General features: G+C 32.9%; 2 long non-coding RNA genes across 2 annotated transcripts in view; one reads left to right on the top strand and one right to left on the bottom strand.

The window, feature by feature from the left end:
• Positions 1–4,117: 4,117 nt before the first annotated feature.
• On the bottom strand, positions 4,118–19,649 carry LOC136849941 (uncharacterized). The gene is made up of 3 exons (XR_010856482.1): positions 19,511–19,649; positions 10,213–10,336; positions 4,118–9,080 (listed from the first exon to the last, which is right to left on the bottom strand). It is a non-coding gene; the product is annotated as an uncharacterized lncRNA (long non-coding RNA).
• Positions 19,570–22,500, top strand: part of LOC136849940 (uncharacterized) — a 2,957-nt gene continuing 26 nt past the window's right edge. Inside the window, exons 1-3 of the long non-coding RNA XR_010856481.1 lie at positions 19,570–19,693; positions 21,051–21,232; positions 22,104–22,500. The exon at positions 22,104–22,500 is cut by the window's right edge and continues 26 nt beyond it. This is a non-coding gene — a long non-coding RNA (uncharacterized lncRNA). The remainder of the gene's footprint in view (positions 19,694–21,050; positions 21,233–22,103) is intronic.

Below are 22,500 nucleotides of genomic sequence, written 5' to 3'. Positions count from 1 at the left end.
CAGAAGATAATAGGAAATACAGAAAGAAGAGATCAGTTATTAGAAAGCAAAGATAAATTAACAACTTATTAAATAAATAGATAACAAATTATTAAGAGTACAAGGATAATTATCTAAGGTAGTCATGTACTGCATGGTCGCTTGAATTTTTGAGACTAACTACACAACATCCTCAGGAAGACAAAGAGAAGTCCCAAAAATTGTTTTGAATATATTTCTATAACCATTTACCACATTTATCATTTTTAAAATTAGCTTATTTCTTTTTGAATATAACTCTATGATCTTTTACCATATTTATCACTTTTGAAATTATCTTATTTCTTCTTGAATATACCTCTATAATCATTTATCACATTTGTTAATCTTCTAAAATTATTTTTTTTAAATATATCTATAATCATTTCTCACATTTATCTCTTATAAAACGATCTTATTTCTTTTTTAATATACACATTTCTACAATCATTTATCACATTTATCACTCTTCTAAAATGGTCTTAATTCTTTTTCAGTATATCTCTATAATCTATTATCACATTTATCACTCTTGGAAAATTATCTTATTTCTTTTTTAATATATCTCTATAATCATTTATCGCATTGATCACTCTTCTAAAACGATCTTATTTCTAATTTAATATACATCTATAATTGTTTATCACATTTATCACTTCTAAAATGATCTTATTTCTTATTTAATATATATCTATAATTATTTATCCCATTTATCACTTCTAAAACAATCTTATTTCTCATTTAATATATATCTATAATTATTTATCACATTTATCACTTCCAAAACGATCATATTTCTTTTTGAACGTGTCTCCACAATCATTGATCGCATTTATCACTTCCAAAACGATCTTATTTCTTTTTGAACGTATCTCCACAATCACTGATCGCATATATCACTTCCAAAACGATTTTATTTCTTTTTGAACGTATCTCCACAATCACTGATCGCATTTATCACTTCTAAAACGATTTTATTTCTTTTTGAACGTGTCTCCACAATCACTGATCGCATTTATCACTTCCAAAACGATCTTATTTCTTTTTGAACGTGTCTCCACAATCACTGATCGCATTTATCACTTCCAAAACGATCTTATTTCTTTTTAACGTATCTCCACAATCATTGATCGCATTTATCACTTCCAAAACGATCTTATTTCTTTTTTGAACGTATCTCCACAATCACACAATCACTGATTTATTTCTTTTTGAATCTCCACAATCTTCAAAACTTCCAAAACGATCTTATTTCTTTTTAACGTATTTTTAACATTGATCGCATTTATCACTTCCAAAACGATCTTATTTCTTTTTAACACATCTCCAAAATCACTGATCGCATTTATCACTTCCAAAACGATCTTATTTCTTTTTGAACGTGTCTCCACAATCACTGATCGCATTCATCACTTCCAAAACGATCTTATTTCTTTTTGAACTTGTCTCCACAATCACTGATCGCATTTATCACTTCCAAAACGATCTTATTTCTTTTTGAACGCATCTCCACAATCATTGATCGCATTTATCACTTCCAAAACGATCTTATTTCTTTTTGAACGCATCTCCACAATCACTGATCGCATTTATCACTTCCAAAACGATCTTATTTCTTTTTGAACGCATCTCCACAATCACAGATCGCATTTATCACTTCCAAAACGATCTTATTTCTTTTTGAACGCATCTCCACAATCACTGATCGCATTTATCACTTCCAAAACGATCTTATTTCTTTTTGAACGTACCTCCACAATCACTGATCGCATTTATCACTTCCAAAACGATCTTATTTCTTTTTGAACGTATCTCCACAATCACTGATCATATAACAAAAGATCTTATTTCTTTTTGAACGCATCTCCAAAATCACAATCACAAACTATCTCATTTCTTTTTAACGTATCTCCACAATCATTGATCGCATTTATCACTTCCAAAACAATCTTATTTCTTTTTGAACGTGTCTCCACAATCACTGATCGCATTTATCACTTCCAAAACGATCTTATTTCTTTTTGAACGCATCTCCACAATCACTGATCGCATTCATCACTGCCAAAACGACCTTCCAGGAAAATGGATGGCTGGAACGGACTCGGCCGCTTCTACTTCATCCCTACTGAACAGTACGTCGAAGAATCTCGGCATTCCTGCATCTGCCTGCCACTGGCTCTCTTGCTAGTGCTAATTTTCCTCGGCCTCATGGCCCCGGTTTGCGTAATCATGGGACGCAGACTTGAGATTGTAGTAAGTATTTTTTTTTTTTTTTTAGTGATTCTCTTTTTCTTTACACTTCACTGTTGCCTCTTGAAAGTTTTATGGTTAGTTCAAACGGAAGATAGTTAGGAGTCCCACCCACCTTTGGGAAGCTTATTGCTGCTCTCGTCAGAATAATAATAATAATAATAATAATGATAAATTTTTGTTTGGTCTATCACTGTCATCCTATTCGACTGGGTGGTTTTTATTTTTTTATAGTGTGGGGTTCCGGGTTGCATCCTGCCTCCTTAGGAGTCCATCACTATTCTCACTATGTGCGCTGTTTCTAGTTGCAAATTATTATTATTATTATTATTATTATTATTATTATTATTATTATTATTTCACATTTACTGACTGCCTTAGTATTCATTTCCCTGAAGCGTTAATGATTAAGTGACCGGTTCATTTAACACAGAAAATTCAGTGTTTACAAATTCACAATATTGTACATTAAGAAGCCGCAATTGTATCAATACCCTCTGTTATTTTAAAAGTAAAAAAAAAAAATTTCAGGAACACCTGAACGGTTTTCTTTCTTAGCGTTGACGTTAAAATACGTAATTGTTGAGGAGAAATCTTTGTTTTTAATTTCTGCAGATAAAACAGTTTGTTTTATATAATTGTGGCTATTTAGTCTACGTAAAAGTATGCTCGCTATCTGGTCTAATTCGTGAGATATTTTAATATTCTAACCCTCCTGTAAGCATTACTCCATTATAAATCATTGAAGATTTATTGAATTGCCATATACGAAGCAACATTCCCACGGCCCTAAAAAATAGGTTTGGCATAGTCAAGAGCTTTGAACTGATTTAAGCTAGGAGTTTATTCCATAAATAGTTGAGAAATTTTTATCATATTCGCCCTCTTTTTAACTTCATATTCATTCCAAACATAATTAGTTACTTTCCCATGTTAGCCTTTATTTAGTTTTTCTATCCAAATTGCGTTCTCCTGTTTAAAAATGATATAAAAAGGAAGAAGATTCAAGCTCGCAGTTACGTCGTCTGTTTGTTTACAACGCGCTGAGCATGATGACACCGAAAAATTACCAAAAGAGCAACGCGTTCCGCAAAATATCTCGGTTAAGACCCAAACCCAATGTAGCTTTTATATTTGCAACGACCTCTTAACTTATTATAGTTTCCAAATAGTTTTTCCAATGCTTTTTTTTACCGAATATCTTAGGTAATTTCGTAACCTACATGCCGTGAATATTTACAAAGAAATATTAACTTTTTATAGTTCCCAAGTAGTTTTAGTGCATTTTATAGGGACTACCTTAAACGATTTCGAAGCTCCCTTCGCTGGAATACAAGGTTGAAGCTAACGTAATGAACTATTTAGCTGCAGAATATAATTTTATTACAAGAAAAAGTTCCCTAGCTTACCTAAATCCCACCAACATAAACCAGAGGTTATTTAATAAGCACAATTCAACGCTGAAATCGTTCAGTTGAATAAAATCATACATTATTCACAATGACTTGAATTTAATCTAATTAAATCACAGAAAAATCCTAGTTTTCCAAAACTGGCGCCAAATTTGGCTTAGGATACGTTTTGTGGAGATATACTAAGTACTTAATACAATATTAGGAAGTATAAATTAATTGTAATCACTATATCAGGTTATAAGTAAATAAATATGATGATAGCATTCTTGATGGTTAATATCTTAATTTTAATCTAGAAATAATTCTTAAGATGAAAAAAAAAGTTATTTCATATTTTTATTTACATTAAATTTCACAAGCATCTGAGTAGAAACCGATTATTTAACAAGAACAGTTGTATTTAATCTTCTAAACCTTTCAACTTTCAGGTCTGCATTATTTCTTTTATCCTCTATGTTTATGCTGCTTAACTGGATCGAAGAAGATTAAAGATTAATGTTCAAAAGTATTAAGTCAAAGAGCAGGAAGTTTTTTTCAGTGAAAATTTAGGCCCACAGCAGTGATTTGATATTAATGTAACCGTTATAACTTCGCCTTTTGCTTTATGTACTTTTGAATGGGTGTTCAAATAACAGAATTTCCACACTGGCTCTTCGAAAATACCTATAGGTACGAGGCTAGTATTTACCAGCTACACAGAAGGTCTTGCTCCTTTCAGTTTGTGGAGGAAAGGGAGGACTACACGGAGGTGATTATATACAGTTTTGAAGACTTTTTCTAGTGCTAGAGAGTTAGAGACGGCCACTAGCACCATCACTTCACCCCACTGGGAATTTTACATCTGGGAGACCTTAAGATCATCCCCAAGAAGATGCTGGACACTACACCCTAGGTGCCCCCCGGCAGAATCCTGAAGTGTGCTAGTGGCTGAAACTGCTTTGTAGCTTCAAAGTACAAATACATTTGTGGGAATACAAAATCAAATATGGTACAAACAAAGTTCAAGAAAAATGCTCTCTTCATGGAGGATTCAGCTTGTTTATGCAAATGGACCCTCCAAATAAGTATTCCACAAATGAAAAAAAAAAAAAAAATGCCCCTTTTATTTACAAATGTTAAGTCATTTCCTTAGCTTTGATTACACACACACACACACACACACACACACAAACACACACACAAACACACACAAGTTTTGTGCAAGTTTTCTTTAGAGTATTTTGAGGATTCCGACTTTCATTTCATTCGTAAATGTTTCAGTGATCAATTATAACTGCCGTATATCAGTCAATAATGGGAAACACAGCTGGAAATCAAAGTTTTGGAGCTGGGGAAACACTGGGATACTCTACCCAAATCTAACCTAAGTTCTGGTTTTAACCTGATAGGAGAGGCAAGGCTAGAGAAACTCACCACCATTCACAGTCTGATTCTGAGCCTAAAATATGCATAGACAGGGATGCAACGAACAATGACCATCTGTATTCAGCTCCACCTTATGGCGCTGGGTCCCTAACCTAACCTACGACCCCATGCCGTAGCCTGACAATCCATCGTAAAATATCTTGGGGTAGGGCACAGGTTCCAGCCAGATTGTGGGACACAGTTGGTGCCCTAGACTGGGTTAGGTTAGGCTAGTGTGCATTCCTGCGTTTGCCTCCATCTTAAATTTAGTGTTAGGCTAGGTTGGTTAGCCCAGGAGATCAGGGCTTACCTCCATTGTCATGATAAGATCCGTGGCATAGAATGTGTTAGATCAAGAGGCTGGCCTGGTTATCACCCTGGGCACTCTTTTAGGTTAGGTGGTGAAGGGACAACCTAACCTTTTAACTCCAACCTAAACTAGAGTTTAGAGTTTGGTAGGTGGTGTGGGTCAGTTCACCTTAGCCCCAGTTAGGCTACGACCTAGCACAAAAAATAGATTCCCATTGTGGTTCCCCATTTTTTGTTAGATATAATGTTAGTTATAATGGATTAGCCTAATATTTATGATGGAAATTAATGTCAAACCTGCCTTAATCACATCGAAAGCTTTCATAAAACCAATACATTGCATTTGTTTTTGCATTATAGCCTAAAAAAGTGATGACCTACCAAAATATTAGTTTCTGAATGTAACAAACATGTATATTCAATAATATTGCTTTGTTAATATCACACATTCATGTCACTGATTCACATAAACATTATTTGGCTATCTGGTGAATCAGAATTCCCAATGAAATTTCAGTCCTGATAATCTACAAGTAGCATAAACTGCGATCAAGATATCCCACAATTTGTCCTAGAACAATCAGCAATTTTACTTGATTTTGATATTCACTTTGAGATGTGTAAATGAATTCACGTTAACGTAAGTTCCAACGCACAAATTCATAGGCCTGAATCCTGGTTAGGGTATGTCACCCATCAAATATAATTCCATGGTGATGAAAGTTGCCTTAAAGAGTATCGTGTATTCGATAAAAATGGGTTACTTGTAGCTAAATATTTGAAAATATAACACATACACATTCGTGTGTGTGTGTGTTTATGTATTGAAGCCACAAATAACCTTTTTATATTGTCTTCACTTTACCTCAGGAATTATAAAATGAGTGTTCCTGCCTTGACTAGTGAATTTGATAAAGTATTAATTGTTTGAATAAACGTGAAAATTAAGGTTGATGCTTGCCAGGTTGAAGCAAATGCGCTTGTAAATGATCAAACCTGTTTATTTTGCTTTCACATTTTCCTGAACATCATGTGATCTGTTATCAATCGTACAGTAACTTGTAGCCTTGCATTTTGTAACTTTGTACTCGTGGATAAAGTAGATATGTCCTTGTGGGATGATGGAACTCCCAGTTTTAGAAACTTAACATCTTTTAGGGAAGAGGACTTTTTAGTAACACTGCTTTTTAAATGCCCTTTGTAATGACTTTTTTAATATTCACTGGCCTATGGGTCATTATAAATCTGTCCTATTACCAGCTAGAAACAGAGAAGGCAAATTATAGTCATAATCAAGTGAGATTGCATCAATTAGTGAAGTATCCCCAAGCAGAAAGTTCTGACCCTCACGAAATGGAAAGTGGACTCATAGATTTGGTATTTCGGAACTTTTGCATGTTACATTTCTCTTCAGTCCCTAAATTGATGAAATCTTAAAATACAAACATTTAAATATCAGTGATTGATGAAAATATTTTTGAATTTACTTTCTGCCTGAGGATTAAATCTTCACCATAAGAATGACACTGAGTATTAGTTTTGAGTTTGGTTTCTTCTTAGTGATTTATACCATCAGAAAATTAATTAAATTGGTCATTATTAAGTTTTGTAATTTTTTTAATAATTGTTAGTGATCAGAAGAATAATTGTTGTATTTTCTTACAAATCGTTTGTGATTAGAAGTATAATTGATGTTCTGTTTACTTATGTTTGCTCAAAAGGATGTTTGATGATAACAAAATATTGATATTAGTGTGACATTCTTCAAATTTTGTTTGTTCTAGGAATTTATCATGATCAGAAGATCAGATCATTTACTGTTGTTGAATCTGTCTCCCCTGTTGGAACTATAATAAGATGAATGGCTATTTTGTTACTTAATTTTTTTTCTCTAAGTGGGATTTTTTTTTATGGGAATTCATTATAATGAAAAGAATGTCGAGTTTACTCATTGTATCTTCAAACAAGGACTGATTTGCCGTTTCTTGATTATTCATCATGATCAGAATGATAGTTAAGCCATTCATGCATTATGCTTCCTCTTGGGTACAATTCCCATCACAAGAATTCCACCAGTGACCGTTCTTGATTTTGTGAAAACTGATTGCATCTGCCATTCCTGAATTTTGTACTTGTTTTGAATTTTTTTCTTACGTGTGGTCACATCAATTGATAAATTTAATTTCCCTGTTGTTAAGACCTGCTAGTTGCTAGGAATCTGTAGCAATTTATTACCAACTTATTGTATCCTAAACATTTATGGTTATTGCAAATTAATATGTATAACTGATTTAGAATTTATAGTTTCTTAATAATACACCATTGTTAAATCATTTTTACTGTCAGGTTTTTGAAAAGCATTTATAGGTACCTAAAATTTCCAAATGTAAAAAAATATTTGTATGTAGATTACATTATGATTTTCCGGCGTCATGCCAAATAGATTACTGTCTGATCTGTATATCATGTGAAATGCATCAGTATTTCCCAGAATTTCTTATTGTTTTTTGTGTCAGGCATCACGATTTGTCACTCACGCAAGTAATTTGTAAATAAAATGGGCAATAAAAAAAATGAACAAAAGTTGGCTTCTCTCTCTCTCCTCAAATTACCAAGTTATCCAACATCTGGCAACATCTCCCTCTTAGGAGAAAATTATTATTTATAAGGTTTAAATCATTCAGAAAGTTTAATAAAATCTGAGGTATTTAAAGAGTATGAAACATTAAGAAAAATACACAATGCAGATAAGAAGTCATTCTTCTTAAAGAATAACAATTACGATAAATGGAACGCCTCTCAGCTTCGTTCGGGTCAACGAACACTTGCTACAGGTCTCATGACTTCCCAAAGATAATATTTGTTTTGATGATACATTATGCTATTTTTCCTTGCATAATCGTTCATCATACATCTGTTCATTTACAGACAGTCAATATTTTTACGCATGAATCCATCTGTGTATAATGATCCATTAAACCAGAGCTTTATTTATAAATGCAATCCGACTTCAACAGCAGAACACTTTCGTACCTATGTCCACTTTCGGAGCATAATGGTTTAGGCCTACTTATTAGGTTTATTTTTTTGTCTGTGTTACACTCTGGTTTTCATCAACGTCTTTTTCTTCAGAGTTAATCAGGCTCTACAACACCTCCTTCATTAGCTTCTGATCAATTGGTATTTAGAACTTTGAGAGAGTATTCTATCTACCCAAAAGCATAATCGTTTTAGGTTTTACCTTCAATAAAATAGGACTAAACTGCGATCTCCTCTCCTTAAGTGGAAAGGTAGAAAGAATTTATCCACTGGTTGCCATGCCATTCACCACCAGAGGTGGAAAAGACAAATGGTAAACAAAACCTAAAACGCCATCGCTAACTAGCTGACGAATAGATAGTTAGATCGAAGGTAAACAATACACTTGTTTTAAAGAGATGAACTAGAGGGAGATACGTTCTAAAGAGGAATGAAATAACCAACCCCCTCATTCACCAGTAACATCTGGAAGCTTCCCGTGGGGCCAATGGGCTACGTCAGTCACGGCTGCTTCGAAGGCACCACCACCAGGCAGCATCATGACCATCCTGACCAAGAACCTTAGACCTTGATCCTGACCGCTGACTGAGAGGGACTGGAGTCCCCTGCCAACGTAGACGTCTCGATAATTTATCTCCCAGCTCTCTGCGAGATGTGGAGTCAGATGATAAGGAGGGTAATTTTATCTGCGACAGTTACAAATAAATGCTTCCATGTATCTTCGGGGCACCAAGCTGTTTACTTCAAGGGTCAGATTTTCATTTCATTATTTCATTTATTTCCAAAAGTCTAAAAGAAGTTTTTATTTGGGACTTGTTTCAAGGAATGGCACCGAAAGACGGTTTAAACTAAACGGTATACTCAGAATTCACAATGGTGAAAAAGCCAGGATTTATTTCCCAATTCAATAATAGTTTATCACTACAGACTGTATGAAATGGAGTAATAGTTTTATTAGAGTAGAGCAATAATTTTGAGTTTATGGAGTATCTACATAAGCCTATTTTATGCATATACAGAAAGGCAATGAAGAATAAGCATCTTTAAATTTAACAGTATCTAAATATGCTCTCAAATGAATTCGGATACTATCGAAATATATGACTTATAAAAGCTGTAACTGACGACACCTTAACCCAAGTCCAAATACTTGAATTTGCTGAGCAGTTCGTAGGCCTATGTAGCTGCGTGGGACATTGGCTACGTGCCACACAGCTTGGCTGTTCAGTCGAGTGTTCGAGCCTACTGATATGTGACAACATTTTAAATTCCCGTGATTGTAGGTATCTCAGAAAAGTTTAAAACTAACTTTGTAATGTCCTCCAATTTCATTTTTGTTTGCTTTATTTCGAAATTATGAAAAGGACACTGTCAGACTTCGAAGTTATTTGCACGAACACCTTGGGTGTGTTTAACCTGAACGACTTTGGTGGTTCGAAGCTTCGAACCCTGCTGTGGTGTCACAAAGTTCACCATGCTCTCTCTCTCTCTCTCTCTCTCTCTCTCTCTCTCTCTCTCTCTCTCATACTAATGAAGGATACCAGCAGGCTCAATATTTTTCATTTAATCATCTCGCGTGGTATTGTAAACTAGCCTGTTTGATAGTCACAGAATTATGACATCTTGTTCCATGTAAAGAGCCAAGGCATTTGAAACTGTGAGGTTTAAAATCTAGAAAAATTTCAAACAGAATTTACCAAATTATAGGTTTCTTCTGGTGACAACGTCTTCATTTTCAAGAAGTCGAAACTAGGAACGATTTAGCCTATTTATTTACCTGTCACGTAGTTATTCTGGTCCTCGTCTCCACTTCTGCCTTTCACATCAATCATCCGTTTGTTAAATATTCAAAAGCAGCCAGGCCCCCTCATCCACCAGGCATCGCTCGCCAACTGGTAACCCTTTCACGAATGAAAAAATCAATCAATAAATAGAGTCATAACCATTTACAGAAAACTGGTAAATCAAGTTAATTTGAAGCAGACTTGGAATAATGCATTAAGCAAGCGAGTTGGCAAATCTGATTAAATCTTCAGTTATAATTTTACTCACATAAATGTACAAATGACACTTATACGCGAACAACATGCGTGTGCTTGCCAAACAATTTACGTTAAAATTTGTTTATTAGATGCTAACAATTTCTTCAAGCCTCAGAATTCAGAGTGAGACCTAAATGTGAGAAAATTTTCAGTGTAAAGGAAATTATTTTTATTTACTTATAAATTCCTCTCTTTTGAGGGTTAAAATAGACAATTGTTCAGACATTGAAATCTTGATTATTTTTTTTATATTCATAAATTTATCTTACACAGAATTAAACCTGAAACAATATGATTGTTCATCACTATCGTTAATCTAATTTTAATTAGTTTTGACATGGTAAAATATTCTTTTTGCATAGCCAAAATTTAGTCACATTTTATCAGTATTTCTTCACTTACTGCTTTTAGTGAGGTATGTAAGTTTTTCATCATTAACTGAAGGATGCCTTTCATAATATCGAGCCGTATTTAGAGATGTATTTCTCTTAGAAGGGCATTCTTTTTATATTTACATACATACATACATACATACATACATACATACATACATACATACATACATACATACAGAGAGAGAGAGAGAGAGAGAGAGAGAGAGAGAGAGAGAGAGAGAGAGAGAGAGAGAGAGAGAGTCCACATGACACCACTTCTCGTACACCCAAAATCAAAACAGAAAAAGATACAGGAGTCTACATGACAGGATATAACATTCTATCAAAAAGCAAAACAAAGCGTTCAGCAGAGAGAGAGAGAGAGAGAGAGACAGAGACAGAGACAGAGAGAGACTGAGAGAGACAGAGAGAGAGAGAGAGTGGGGGGTGGAAAGGGGTGCGACAGATACCAACTGCCTGTTGCTAAGTCCTAAGGCCTGCCTGTCCAGACTGCTTTTTGACGTAGGCCCGGTCACAAAAGGACCGATAAAACAAGCCTAGTGGCGCCAGCCTCCCGATCGTCTATTTTCTTTTAGGGATAAACTGGGGGCTGGGATATGTAATCGAATTAAAACAAAGCCCTAATCATCAGAATTCATCCTAATTAAGGAGGAGAAAAGGGCCTGGTTGATTAAATTGAGCGATTATACCAGGATAACCCTACTGGATTCGAAGGCAAAAAATACAGGAGACACCCAAGAATTTTTCTCTTATCTTTCGACGAGAATAAATCAAAGCAGTTGTTTTACTGCTTTCTGAATCTTTTTTTAGCACCAGGTTTCGAATAGAAATATAATAACCTTTAAAACTTTCCAAAACTAAAGCTTATTTACTGTGCACAAAAATTGCTTTCTGAATTTTTTTTTTTAATATCAAGTTTCGAATAGCAATATAATAACTTTTAAAACTTTCCAAAACTAAAGCTTATCTAAAGTAAACAAAAAGTCTGAATTACGCATCAAGATTTAATGTTAAATTTTCAATAAGCCAATTTAAAATAAAACACTAAATTAAATATCGGGGTAAAAACTCATATATATCTAATACAACATGTATCTCTCTCTCTCTCTCTCTCTCTCTCTCTCTCTCTCTCTCTCTCTCTCTCTCTCTCTCTCTCTCTCATTGCAATATCATTTTAGAAATTAAACCAAAATTTCAAGATACAGATATATTAGACAATTATGAGGTATGTCCTTCAGAGTGAATGTACCCAAACACTTCATGAGAGCCACGGGGAATATTGCCTGAGAGAATATTAAATTTTATCCTTGGCATTTTATGTCTGCCCAACGACTGAGAACTCATTCTCACATTTGTCCCCGAGTTCTGCGGTCGAACAGCAGACCAGGAACCCATTTCCATTTTAAGTTATTTATAGATCTGCCAAGTCCACTGGACTGTCTTCTCAACAGGCCTTCACTGATTTGTAGAAAATAAAATCACAAGTGCCCACAGTCTAAATATGCTGTTAAAATAAGCAAAAAATAAAATTATATTAATAAAGCTTTGTTTCCTTCAAAACTTACTTTCTAGTTAACAGAGAATATGGAAAGTAATGAATGCATTCGAAATTTATCGCTCCCTTAACTAGTAGCCACACACATATAAGACGATTTTGTTTGCAGGCTTGAATGTAAATCAGAGACAAAAATATGAAATTATGACTTTAATACAAAGAAAGGGGGTTTATATGCTTCGTGGGTTATAGAAAATGTCAGTAAAGCACAAAGAATATTGAACCTAAAACTAATCAAAGACTACAAACCGTTTCACCTTAACCATAGCATTCCAGTGCTGTGAAGATTTAGTTTTTTGTATCCCTAATATTTCATCTGAATCAGAATGGAAAATATTACCAACAGAAGCAAATATTTTGAAGCAAAAGGGGAATTTTTCTTTAATCTTGACCCATATAGAAACAAAGGCTTTTGAAAAATCCTGACTCATATAGAAACAGAGGTTTTTATAAATCCTGACTCATATATAATTTTTTTTGTTTTTTAATCCAAAGTCATATGGAAATAAAAGCTTTTTTATAATCCTGACTCATATAGAAACAAAGCCTTTTTTTTAAATCCTGACTCACATAGAAACAAAATTTTGTTTTTAATCCTGCATCATATAGCAACAAAGGCTTTTTTTAAAAATCTTAATTCATATAGAAACAACAAAAGTTTTTTAAACCCTGACTCATATAAAATCAGAATTTTTTTTCAACCCTGACTCATATAGAAACGAAGGTTTTTCTTAAACCCTAAACTCATAAAAGCAAAAATATTTTTTTCAATCCTGACTCATATAGAAACGAAGGTTTTTTAAGCCCTGACTCATATAAAAGCAAAATATTTTTTCATTCCTGACCCATATAGAAACGAAGGCTTTTTAAAGCCCTGAATATATAAAACGAAGACTTTTTCCAAGTCCTGACTCATAAAAACAAAGGCGTTTTATAAGTCCTGACTCATACAGAAACGAAGACTTTGAACCACGAATATAAACACACACACACACACACCTCAGACTCTCTCCTATATAGACATCCCTCCAATAACACCACATATCTGATACACGTTCCATAAAGGCATTCCTTATCTATGCCTCATCAGTCACACACTGATCGCACTAGACCTCGGTCGCAGACATTTATTCTGTCCAAAGCCTAACCATAAGAGTCTCTAGTCATCACACTGCTGCTGGGAATCCTTGTTATGTCGAAAGAATTATTATAACTTTCTTTCTGTATTTCCCATTACCTTCTGTTATTTCTATCTAATGAGCACTATAATAGTCTATGGAACCTTGAATTTGAAGTCAGTGGCCCCTGTGGATTTGTTCTATATGAATATGGTTCATCTTCTGAATAATAATAATAATAATAATAATAATAATAATAATAATAATAATAATAATAATAATAATAATAATAATAATAATAATAATAAAAGTTCTAAATTCTGTAGTTTGATATCTTCATAAATAATGAACAGACGTCAAAAATAAATGCCGACTAGCAGGGCAAAACGTCTGGAAAGGTGAATATCAAAAATTTAAAAGAATGAGGATAATAAACAGTTCTTTAAATTACAGTTCATAGAAATGGCAAATACAGATGAAAATACAAGACTTTAAAATCCTCTTAAGAAAAAAAATGAAAGGTTAATTTCAGAATTGTCTTGAATAACCAGTAAAATAATGATTAAGATCTTGAATAACATAATCAGAGTATTAGAATTTTACATTTCTTGCTCTTTTTAAAAATGAGGAGACAGTTATATGAAAATACTTAAAATTATACTGCCACCATAATTCCAAGTCTTTATTATATGTACACATCATTTCAAGATAATGTCAATGTAGATTTTTACTTTGCTATGGTTCATAGTTTCTTCCTCTTTTGCCTCAAAAACTTACTACATTAAAAAATATTTGTAAAACGAGTATCATATCAGAATTTCTCCAACAACTACATTTGAATCGTGAAACGAATATTAAATCACAATACAGGCAAAATCAAATCACATATACATTCTAGTTTTCGTACTTAACTGGAAGACATCTGATTCATTATGCAAATTCACATTAGATTAATTGTTCACTGAAGCAAAAACTAAAGGTTAACTCTTTAGATCTTAGATGGCAAGGAGAGTAAATCTTAATGCAGACACACACAAACACACACACACGTGTACATACACACACACACACAGGGTCACGAGAATATTAATTCCAATTATTCTTGAAAATCTTGGATTCATGGAAATGAGGCCACAAAAATACACCAAATCAAAGGTTCACAGCAAATCATAACATTAAGAAAGTTCAAATTGCTAAGAAATTCACAATCTTGTGAAAAAAATAGCTGTGTAATAAAAATCCACAATTATAAAGTACTGTATATTAATTGTATTACTATGTAATTGTGGATATTTTTACTTTTACATACATGTACAATTACCAATCAAAAGTTCACAGAACTCATAACATTAAGAAAGTTCAAATTGCTAAGAAATTCACAATCACGTGAAAAAAACATCTGTGTAATAAAAATCCACAATCATAAAGTATATTAATTGTATTACTATATAATTGTGGATATTTTTACTTTTACATACATGTACAATTCACTAAATCACACAAAGTTCAACTTGCAGATGAACACAACAACGAAGAAGCTTATCAAGAAAATGTGTATGGGGTAGGGAAGGAAGTTAGGGAGATTTGATTGATGGGAGGGAGGGGGTGGGTGTAGTTGATGAAAAACAGATTGATCGGTATGACGTCAGCCATCAACCCATGCCAGATGCCTTGGTAATCTCCCATGTTAAGCTACATATTTCTAAGACAGAGCACATTTGAGTAGGACTGAAAAGCCTCTGTCCATGAGCCAAGAGTACATGTTACAAGAGTTTTGATTCACAAACGATCGACATATTTAGAAGGTTCATTTTTTTTTATATTACAAAAGAATGTACAACTGAATTTTGAATCCACACTCTTGCTACATATGAAACAATGACCCATACATTTTTCTCTCATTTAATGATATACATATCTAAAATGTTTACACTAACTATATTTATTATAACAGAATATACAGCTAAATTTTTAATTCACTATCTTGCCATATATGCTAGAATAACCCCTATATTTTTCTTTCATTTAAGGATATACATATTTTCAATGATCATTTTAAATATATTTATTATAACAGAATATACAGCTAATTTTGAATTCAATCTCTTGCCACAAATGCTACAAAAACCCCTAATTTTTTCTTCCATTTCCATTGCTGAAGTCTACATGACCTTGAAAATAAGTACATGAATTCTCAAGCGTCATTCACCTTTGCGGATATGAGACGTAAAGATATCTTACGTATCATGTGAAACAATGCTGTTTCCCATAAACTCTTATTTTCATATTTATATCTTAGTACTTTTCTATCTTCTTTTGGCAAAGTTTTGGCAGTGAATATAATCTGAGGAAGTAAATCAATACCAAACATGAATAGGTTCGAGTCCAATTCAGGTGTACTGTAGGTGTATTTATGATGTAGAATTCCATATTATTCCACTGGATTGTAATTCCAAAAGTATAATGAATTCATTGATATCGAGTTCATTATACATTTGGAATTAGACGAATGGAATTCTATATATAATAAATACATGGCCATCTAAAGTAAGGCTATTGGGCATTTCTTGTGAGAATATTTGATTAAAAATAGCACTCTAAATCAGTGTGAAAGACAAGATTAAAAGATATAAATACTTGACGTTGCTCATTAGTTCGAAATCATTTTTAAAAAGGACTGTTTTTTACCATGAATCCCACTCCCGTTTTCTATTATTGAAAACGTTTGATTGGTAGACTCAAGAAAACTCAAAATCAACTTCGTTGCTTCATAAATTATATTTCAAATAATATACGTTAAGAACTTAATACAGAATTATTTTCACCCTATAAAATAAGATACCAAGAGCAGAAAATAAGTAATGAAAAACTAATGGTGCGGGTAAGCCTAAAATATATATTATTATAATTATGAAATGACCCCATTAAGTGAAGAAAAAGGCAACTGAACGTAACACTAGTAACCAACGGTACTTCTGAAAATTTAATGGTTGTTCATGAAGAGCTTGAATTATTATACAATTTATAGTTTGTTGAATAATTCCTCTTCATTGATTTGTGTAACTTCATGAATTAACTCGAAATTTTCATAAAAGTGTGATATCATGCTCGTTCAATACTTTTTTTTACAGGAAATGACATTGCATCTCTTAGAACTAAGTTGTTACAGGCCACTCCGGTAATTTGGGTACGATACAAGGCCATTAAACCTGTATATATATTTAAAATGAGTCTCCTTGATAGTCTATTAGTTAAAGTAAACTATTTAACGAGGTATTTTTTCAACATATTTTTAGGATGGTAGACTCTTACAATTATTTTTTTTTACCTGCATGGCAATTTCAAATAAAATGAAGTCATATTTCATTATTTTTCAAGACATAACGAAAAATTGGTTTTAAACCATAACTAAAAGATCAACTGATTCTTCGAAAAATGATACAAGATTTCGAAGCAAATTACTTTTTAACCTATTGCTCAATAATTTTATTTATATAGAGGCTAATTATATGGCATCAGTTTCTGGATCAATGTAAATTATAGAATTTGTTTCACCAAACCAAATTACAGAGTTTTTTTTCTTGTCATATTATTCTTCCTAACCCATCCTAATATAACCGTTCTTAAATGGCTAAATATAGCTTACTCAACATTTAGCTAAACATTCCTCTCCTACCATAGCCTAATATATTTCCGTAACCTTAGCAAAAGTAGCGTTATATCCTACAAAAAAATAGACTAGTATATCCACCAAAATAGCCCAAATAACATTAGATTCACCTAACAAATCCATTCTTAGAAAACAAAATATACTGTTCCTTTACCTGATTTGTCATCAAAGCATCTTGTCATAATTTATGTCACTGGTGAAAAACAATTAACACCTTATGACGTATATTAATTCAGCGTCGTATCATTGACCCAAAGTCAAGTTTTTATTATAATTATCATATGGACTACTAGGAAAACTTATATATATTTATTGCAATAGTTATGAAGTAGGGAAACAGGTTCCCTCAAACGTAATTGGCTCATTAAACGCTCCCAGGCAATTGCTTTGGATACTGTTAGAACTGCCGAGTTTTGCTTACCTATTTGAAACAAGGCAATTAGTCAATTAGGCAATCAGAGAGAAAGAAAACATGAAATGGAGGCAAACGTTTGCTGTACACATGAAAAAAAGAAACTTAATAAGTGGAAAGTGCACTCTGTGAATACCAGAGACACTTCTCATAGCTCGGAAAATTTTGCATTGAGTCAATGTGAACAATGTGATGAATTATCGTTCACATATATTATGAGAATGTGATAAATTCCGTTGTCACTTCAAAGGTTTACCTTGCATACGTTGCATTTCCCATTTTCTTTACCTTGGCTTTGAGGGTAGACTCGTCTTTCCCAAGACTAGTTTGTTTTTCTTAAACTGATGGAGAAAATATGTGTCGTCCATACCCAAATATACAAAAGATTAGGAATAATCAAAGAAACTGAATTAAACTTTTGCCAAAAATGAACAAATAAACCCACCTCTTAAGTGTAATACAGAAACAAGTCCTAAAAATCAAGCGCTTATAAAAATCTAATAACACTAATTAAAAGCACAAAGCCTTCGATTTCCTTGATTGTAACATCCCATCGTTGGGGTTAAAGCTCCGGAATGACATGTTTAAGCTCCGAAATTACATGTCATTACGGATTTCCTATTGGTGTCATTAATACCAGCGGAATGGACAGGGCTAAATGCCTTCTATTGTGAACCTCATTTGGACACCGAAATTAAACTCAAAGATTTAATTGTATTCATTATCAGGTGACTGAATTTTATCGCTCGGGTCAGGTTAATCCGGTCTTTTAGAATAATAGTTATGAAATGATATTCGCTGCGAAAAAAGACATTAGCAGAGGTGGTGCGCTTAACTTTCGACGGACGTTTATACGCAGTGATTATATTTTGCAATTATGGAAATAACCCAGTCTTAAATACGGCGAGAGCACTTCATTAATATTACTGGAAGCGTTTTATATTGTGTAGTGGTAATATACCATTTAGTATATACAAACATACATATACACACATATTGCAAGAGAGTTTTTAAAACAATAAATGCTGATTCCATACCTAAGATACTCTAACTCACAGCTATCTTAGCTTATATTACCTTATTAAGTTAAGATAATTCGTACATGCTTAAATATGAAGAACTTGAAGTATTTCTCTTTCTATTCTTCAAGAATGAAAACTAGACTTGATTATATCAGTTATGGACACGTGTGTCATTTAATCCAATGAGATATTTAACATATTTCATTTATATTCCAACTACAACGCAAACTGAGCTTTTAACCATACCAAGTAGACACGCTTTTCTTTTAGTCCAATAATATATTTAGAAGGTAGTCTTTCCTAAACCAGATTATAAATGCTTTTTAATGCATTTCAATTGTATTCCACTACAATATAAACTCAGAAAACTTCAGCTGCGTTCAGCCATGAATTTTCTTTCTTAGAAACAAATTGTTTTCCTATTCATTCCAGCAACAATAAACACAAAATTACCTGCACTAAATTAACTCACCGGAATTGCAAATGAAGAGGATTTAGACTAAGTAACAATACGTACATTTTTTAACAGTCCTCTATGCAGTAAAAAAAATTTCGATACATAATAAATGCTGACAGGCTAACCTGAATCCACTGCCTCTGAAATATAATTCAGTCTTTCATTTGGAAAGTCTGAATTCAAAATTCTTGAATTTAGACTGGCCTATTTTTTTTTTTTTATTCCCCGTTGGGAGATATTTTTGGTTTCCTTAACCTTTTCTTGAAAATGACAGTTTTTTTATTCTCAATGTCCTTTTAAAACTTGAATTTTCCTCAGTTATAAATTTGTCTCGGGAATTTATTTACGTTTTTCATTAATACCTTCATCAAGAACATGAAACTGAAAGAAAAATATATACTTACGAGAAACAACTAGCCCACTTTGGCAAGTGTACGAAACTCAAAATCCACAAACTGGTTATCCTTGGCATTCACACGGTCCAAAATGAAGTCTGAAGTCCTCAAGAAGGAACGGCAGTACCGTTTTTAATCTTCGACCCGTGGGCCCTGGCCAACTCTGCTCGCCTTACGACCATAAGCTGTAACGTAATAATCTCGTTAATTCAATGAATTAAGAGTTTATATAATTGGTTTGTTGTTACCTTCATTCGTTCTCATAGAAAGTTTCTTAGATTTCAAAAGACTGTTTACAATAGCCAGAAGGTTAAGTTGGCTGTAATTGTTTTGATGGTGCTTAAGAAAAAAACGCCTATTTAATGTTTGTGTGATTTTGGGGTAGACTACAGATTTCTTGTAATTTAATCAAAACTATATTAGGACCTAACTACATGCTGCAATTTAGTCATTTTACAGATATAACTGCAGTTTTAGGGAAATAGATATAATTTAAATTATGTTTTTAGGGAAATTTTAGTGATCCTATCCTTTAAAATTATTTTTCGTGTTCAAAAAATTCAATTTTTTAGCATTAGTGAAGCCATCTTGATAAAATATTGTTGTGTAGACCAAAATTGTAACTTTTACAACCGTAGTAAGTTAGAATGTACACCTTTGTGAAAGGTTTTAATAAATTGAAAAAATGTTTACCAGTTGGGTTTCCATATACACCCATCATTCTAGATTTCCCCTAAATATAATTTTTCATTGAAATAATTTACTACAGTACCTATATTTCAGGAGTACCCATCCTTCTACATTACCCCTAAGTAGTTATTTTTTTTTTTGAAATTTCACTGGGGTAGCTAAACATAATTTTTTCACTTAAATATTTATCATTCATTTAAATATTTATCACTGCAGTACTTATTCTAGAGTACCCATCCTTTAAAGTTCCCCTAAATAATTATCTTTCATTGAAATAGTTTATCACTGCTGTACTTATCTTTCTAGATTTCCCCCAACTGTTGAAGGCTTAAACAAGATTTAATTTCATGCTTAATGTGTTAGTTCATGATTATCTCTTCAAATCTTTTGCTCGTTACTTAGAAATTTGTTCAACTTGTCTCGCGTTTCTTTCGTATACTCAAGCTCTTCACATGAAACCAGAGTTTTTTTTTTTTTTTTTTTTTTTTACCCAGTTTCACTTTCCAAGAAATGGACTAACTTTAGGACTTTGTGATACAACTTGTGTTTTCTTCACCACCTTAGGTTTCCTAGTCTCTAACATTTTAATCGTTCTAATTACCCAGAATTAACCCAAAAGTAATTCAATTTAACTTTCGGATGCAGCTTATGTTTTCTACACCACTTTAGGTGTCAGTCTTCAAAATTTTTAATCATTCTGATTACCCAGAATTAACTCAAAAGTAATTAAATTTGACTATCAAATACAACTGTGTTTTCTGCACCACCTTAGGTTTCATAGTCTTTAACATTTCACTAAAATTCTAACCCTTCTAATTACTCAGAATCAACCCAAATTTCTTTCATTTTTCATTTTCAGAAAATGAGCTACCCACAATACAAAACTTCTAAGAGTACTGCTGTTAGGTATCCCGAACCGTATGAAGACTATGAGCTAGATTGGACAAGGATTGTCTTTTTCCTGATAGCTTACGGCTACCTCATTTTGTGGCTGCTAAGGGGTTTCACACAAGTAAGAAATCGTCGATTATAGCGGTCTTGGTGAGTCAACGAACGCCTGTTTGTCCTGGGAGGGTTGGGAAAGTCCTGTTGAGGGGAGAGGTGGTAATTGGGTGGGCCAGGTTGGGTTGTTGATCGATGTGTATCCTTAATTCATTTTTAAGAATCTTTAACTTGCTTTAAACAAATTAATATAATGTTTTGAGGGACAAAAAGTTTAATCCTGAACTTGCTTTGAACAACTTAATATAATGTTTTGAGGGACAAAAAAAGTAAGTATCATCGACAAGTTTTATGTATAAAATTCTTAATTTTTTAGGTTTTCAAGGTACTCCATTATCTTAATGGAAGGCTGCACTTTTTAAATTTTCCTTAATCTTGGTATTGTTCAACTACTGATGAAGCTTGAGGCAAGCGACGAAAAATGAAAAAGGTCTTATTGAATACATCCCGTTATGAACTGCGTGCCTTATCGTTGTTCATATACAATGAACCATATAAACGCTCTGATAATACCACCAGTTCTTTTGTTAAGTATAGGGTGCAGTTTCGTTTACGCTTTATATATTTCTTACTGCGGGTTGTAAAGTAATTGTAAACCTAAAATCAAGAAGGAAATCAATACTGTGCAAAGAATTGAATGTTAAAGATTGCTAATTTTCCTATTATGAATATGGATTGGGCTTAAGATTATTATTGTAGGTTAACAAATAGCTGTAGTCATGCTGGAGGGCTTTGAATTTTGAATAACGTTAAATATCAAATTAAAAATATTTAAAGTATTACGTTAAATGAGTCCAAAACACTAATATGGTTATTGTTATCGAGACAATTGTTGAAGACTACTAGGAAATGGAGTTTTATATATTTCATATATCAACACTTTAACTCATTTGCGTACTTTTTCTTTCAGGCTGAAAGATTCTTCAGCTGGCTGAAGAATAGAGACAAATCATGTTTTAACTGGACAAAAAGACCCACTAAAATCTGGACGTTGTCTTCAATCGAAGCCTGACAAGATTTTATCCCGAAATGTATACGACTTACTGTGACATATTAGCAAGGTTTTAGCATATCCGCAGAATACTTAAAATTTTTAAGAGAGAATTTTTAAGACATTTCTGTATCAAAGTGAGAAAATTAAGTGAGAAAATTTATAGTATCAAAGTGAAAATTTTTTTTAACATTCTATAAACTAATGTATTTCAAGAGTACCTGTCAATTGTGGTTAATTCTGCAACTTTTTAATATTTTTGATATCTTAAAATGACTAGGATTATTTTTTATAGTGAATGTTAATTTGCCATTTT

This window comes from Macrobrachium rosenbergii, chromosome 21 (genome assembly GCF_040412425.1).
Source record: "Macrobrachium rosenbergii isolate ZJJX-2024 chromosome 21, ASM4041242v1, whole genome shotgun sequence".
Lineage (NCBI taxonomy): Eukaryota > Metazoa > Arthropoda > Malacostraca > Decapoda > Palaemonidae > Macrobrachium > Macrobrachium rosenbergii.
Note: the sequence above shows the minus strand (reverse complement) of the source record. Positions and strands in the feature narration are given on the sequence as shown.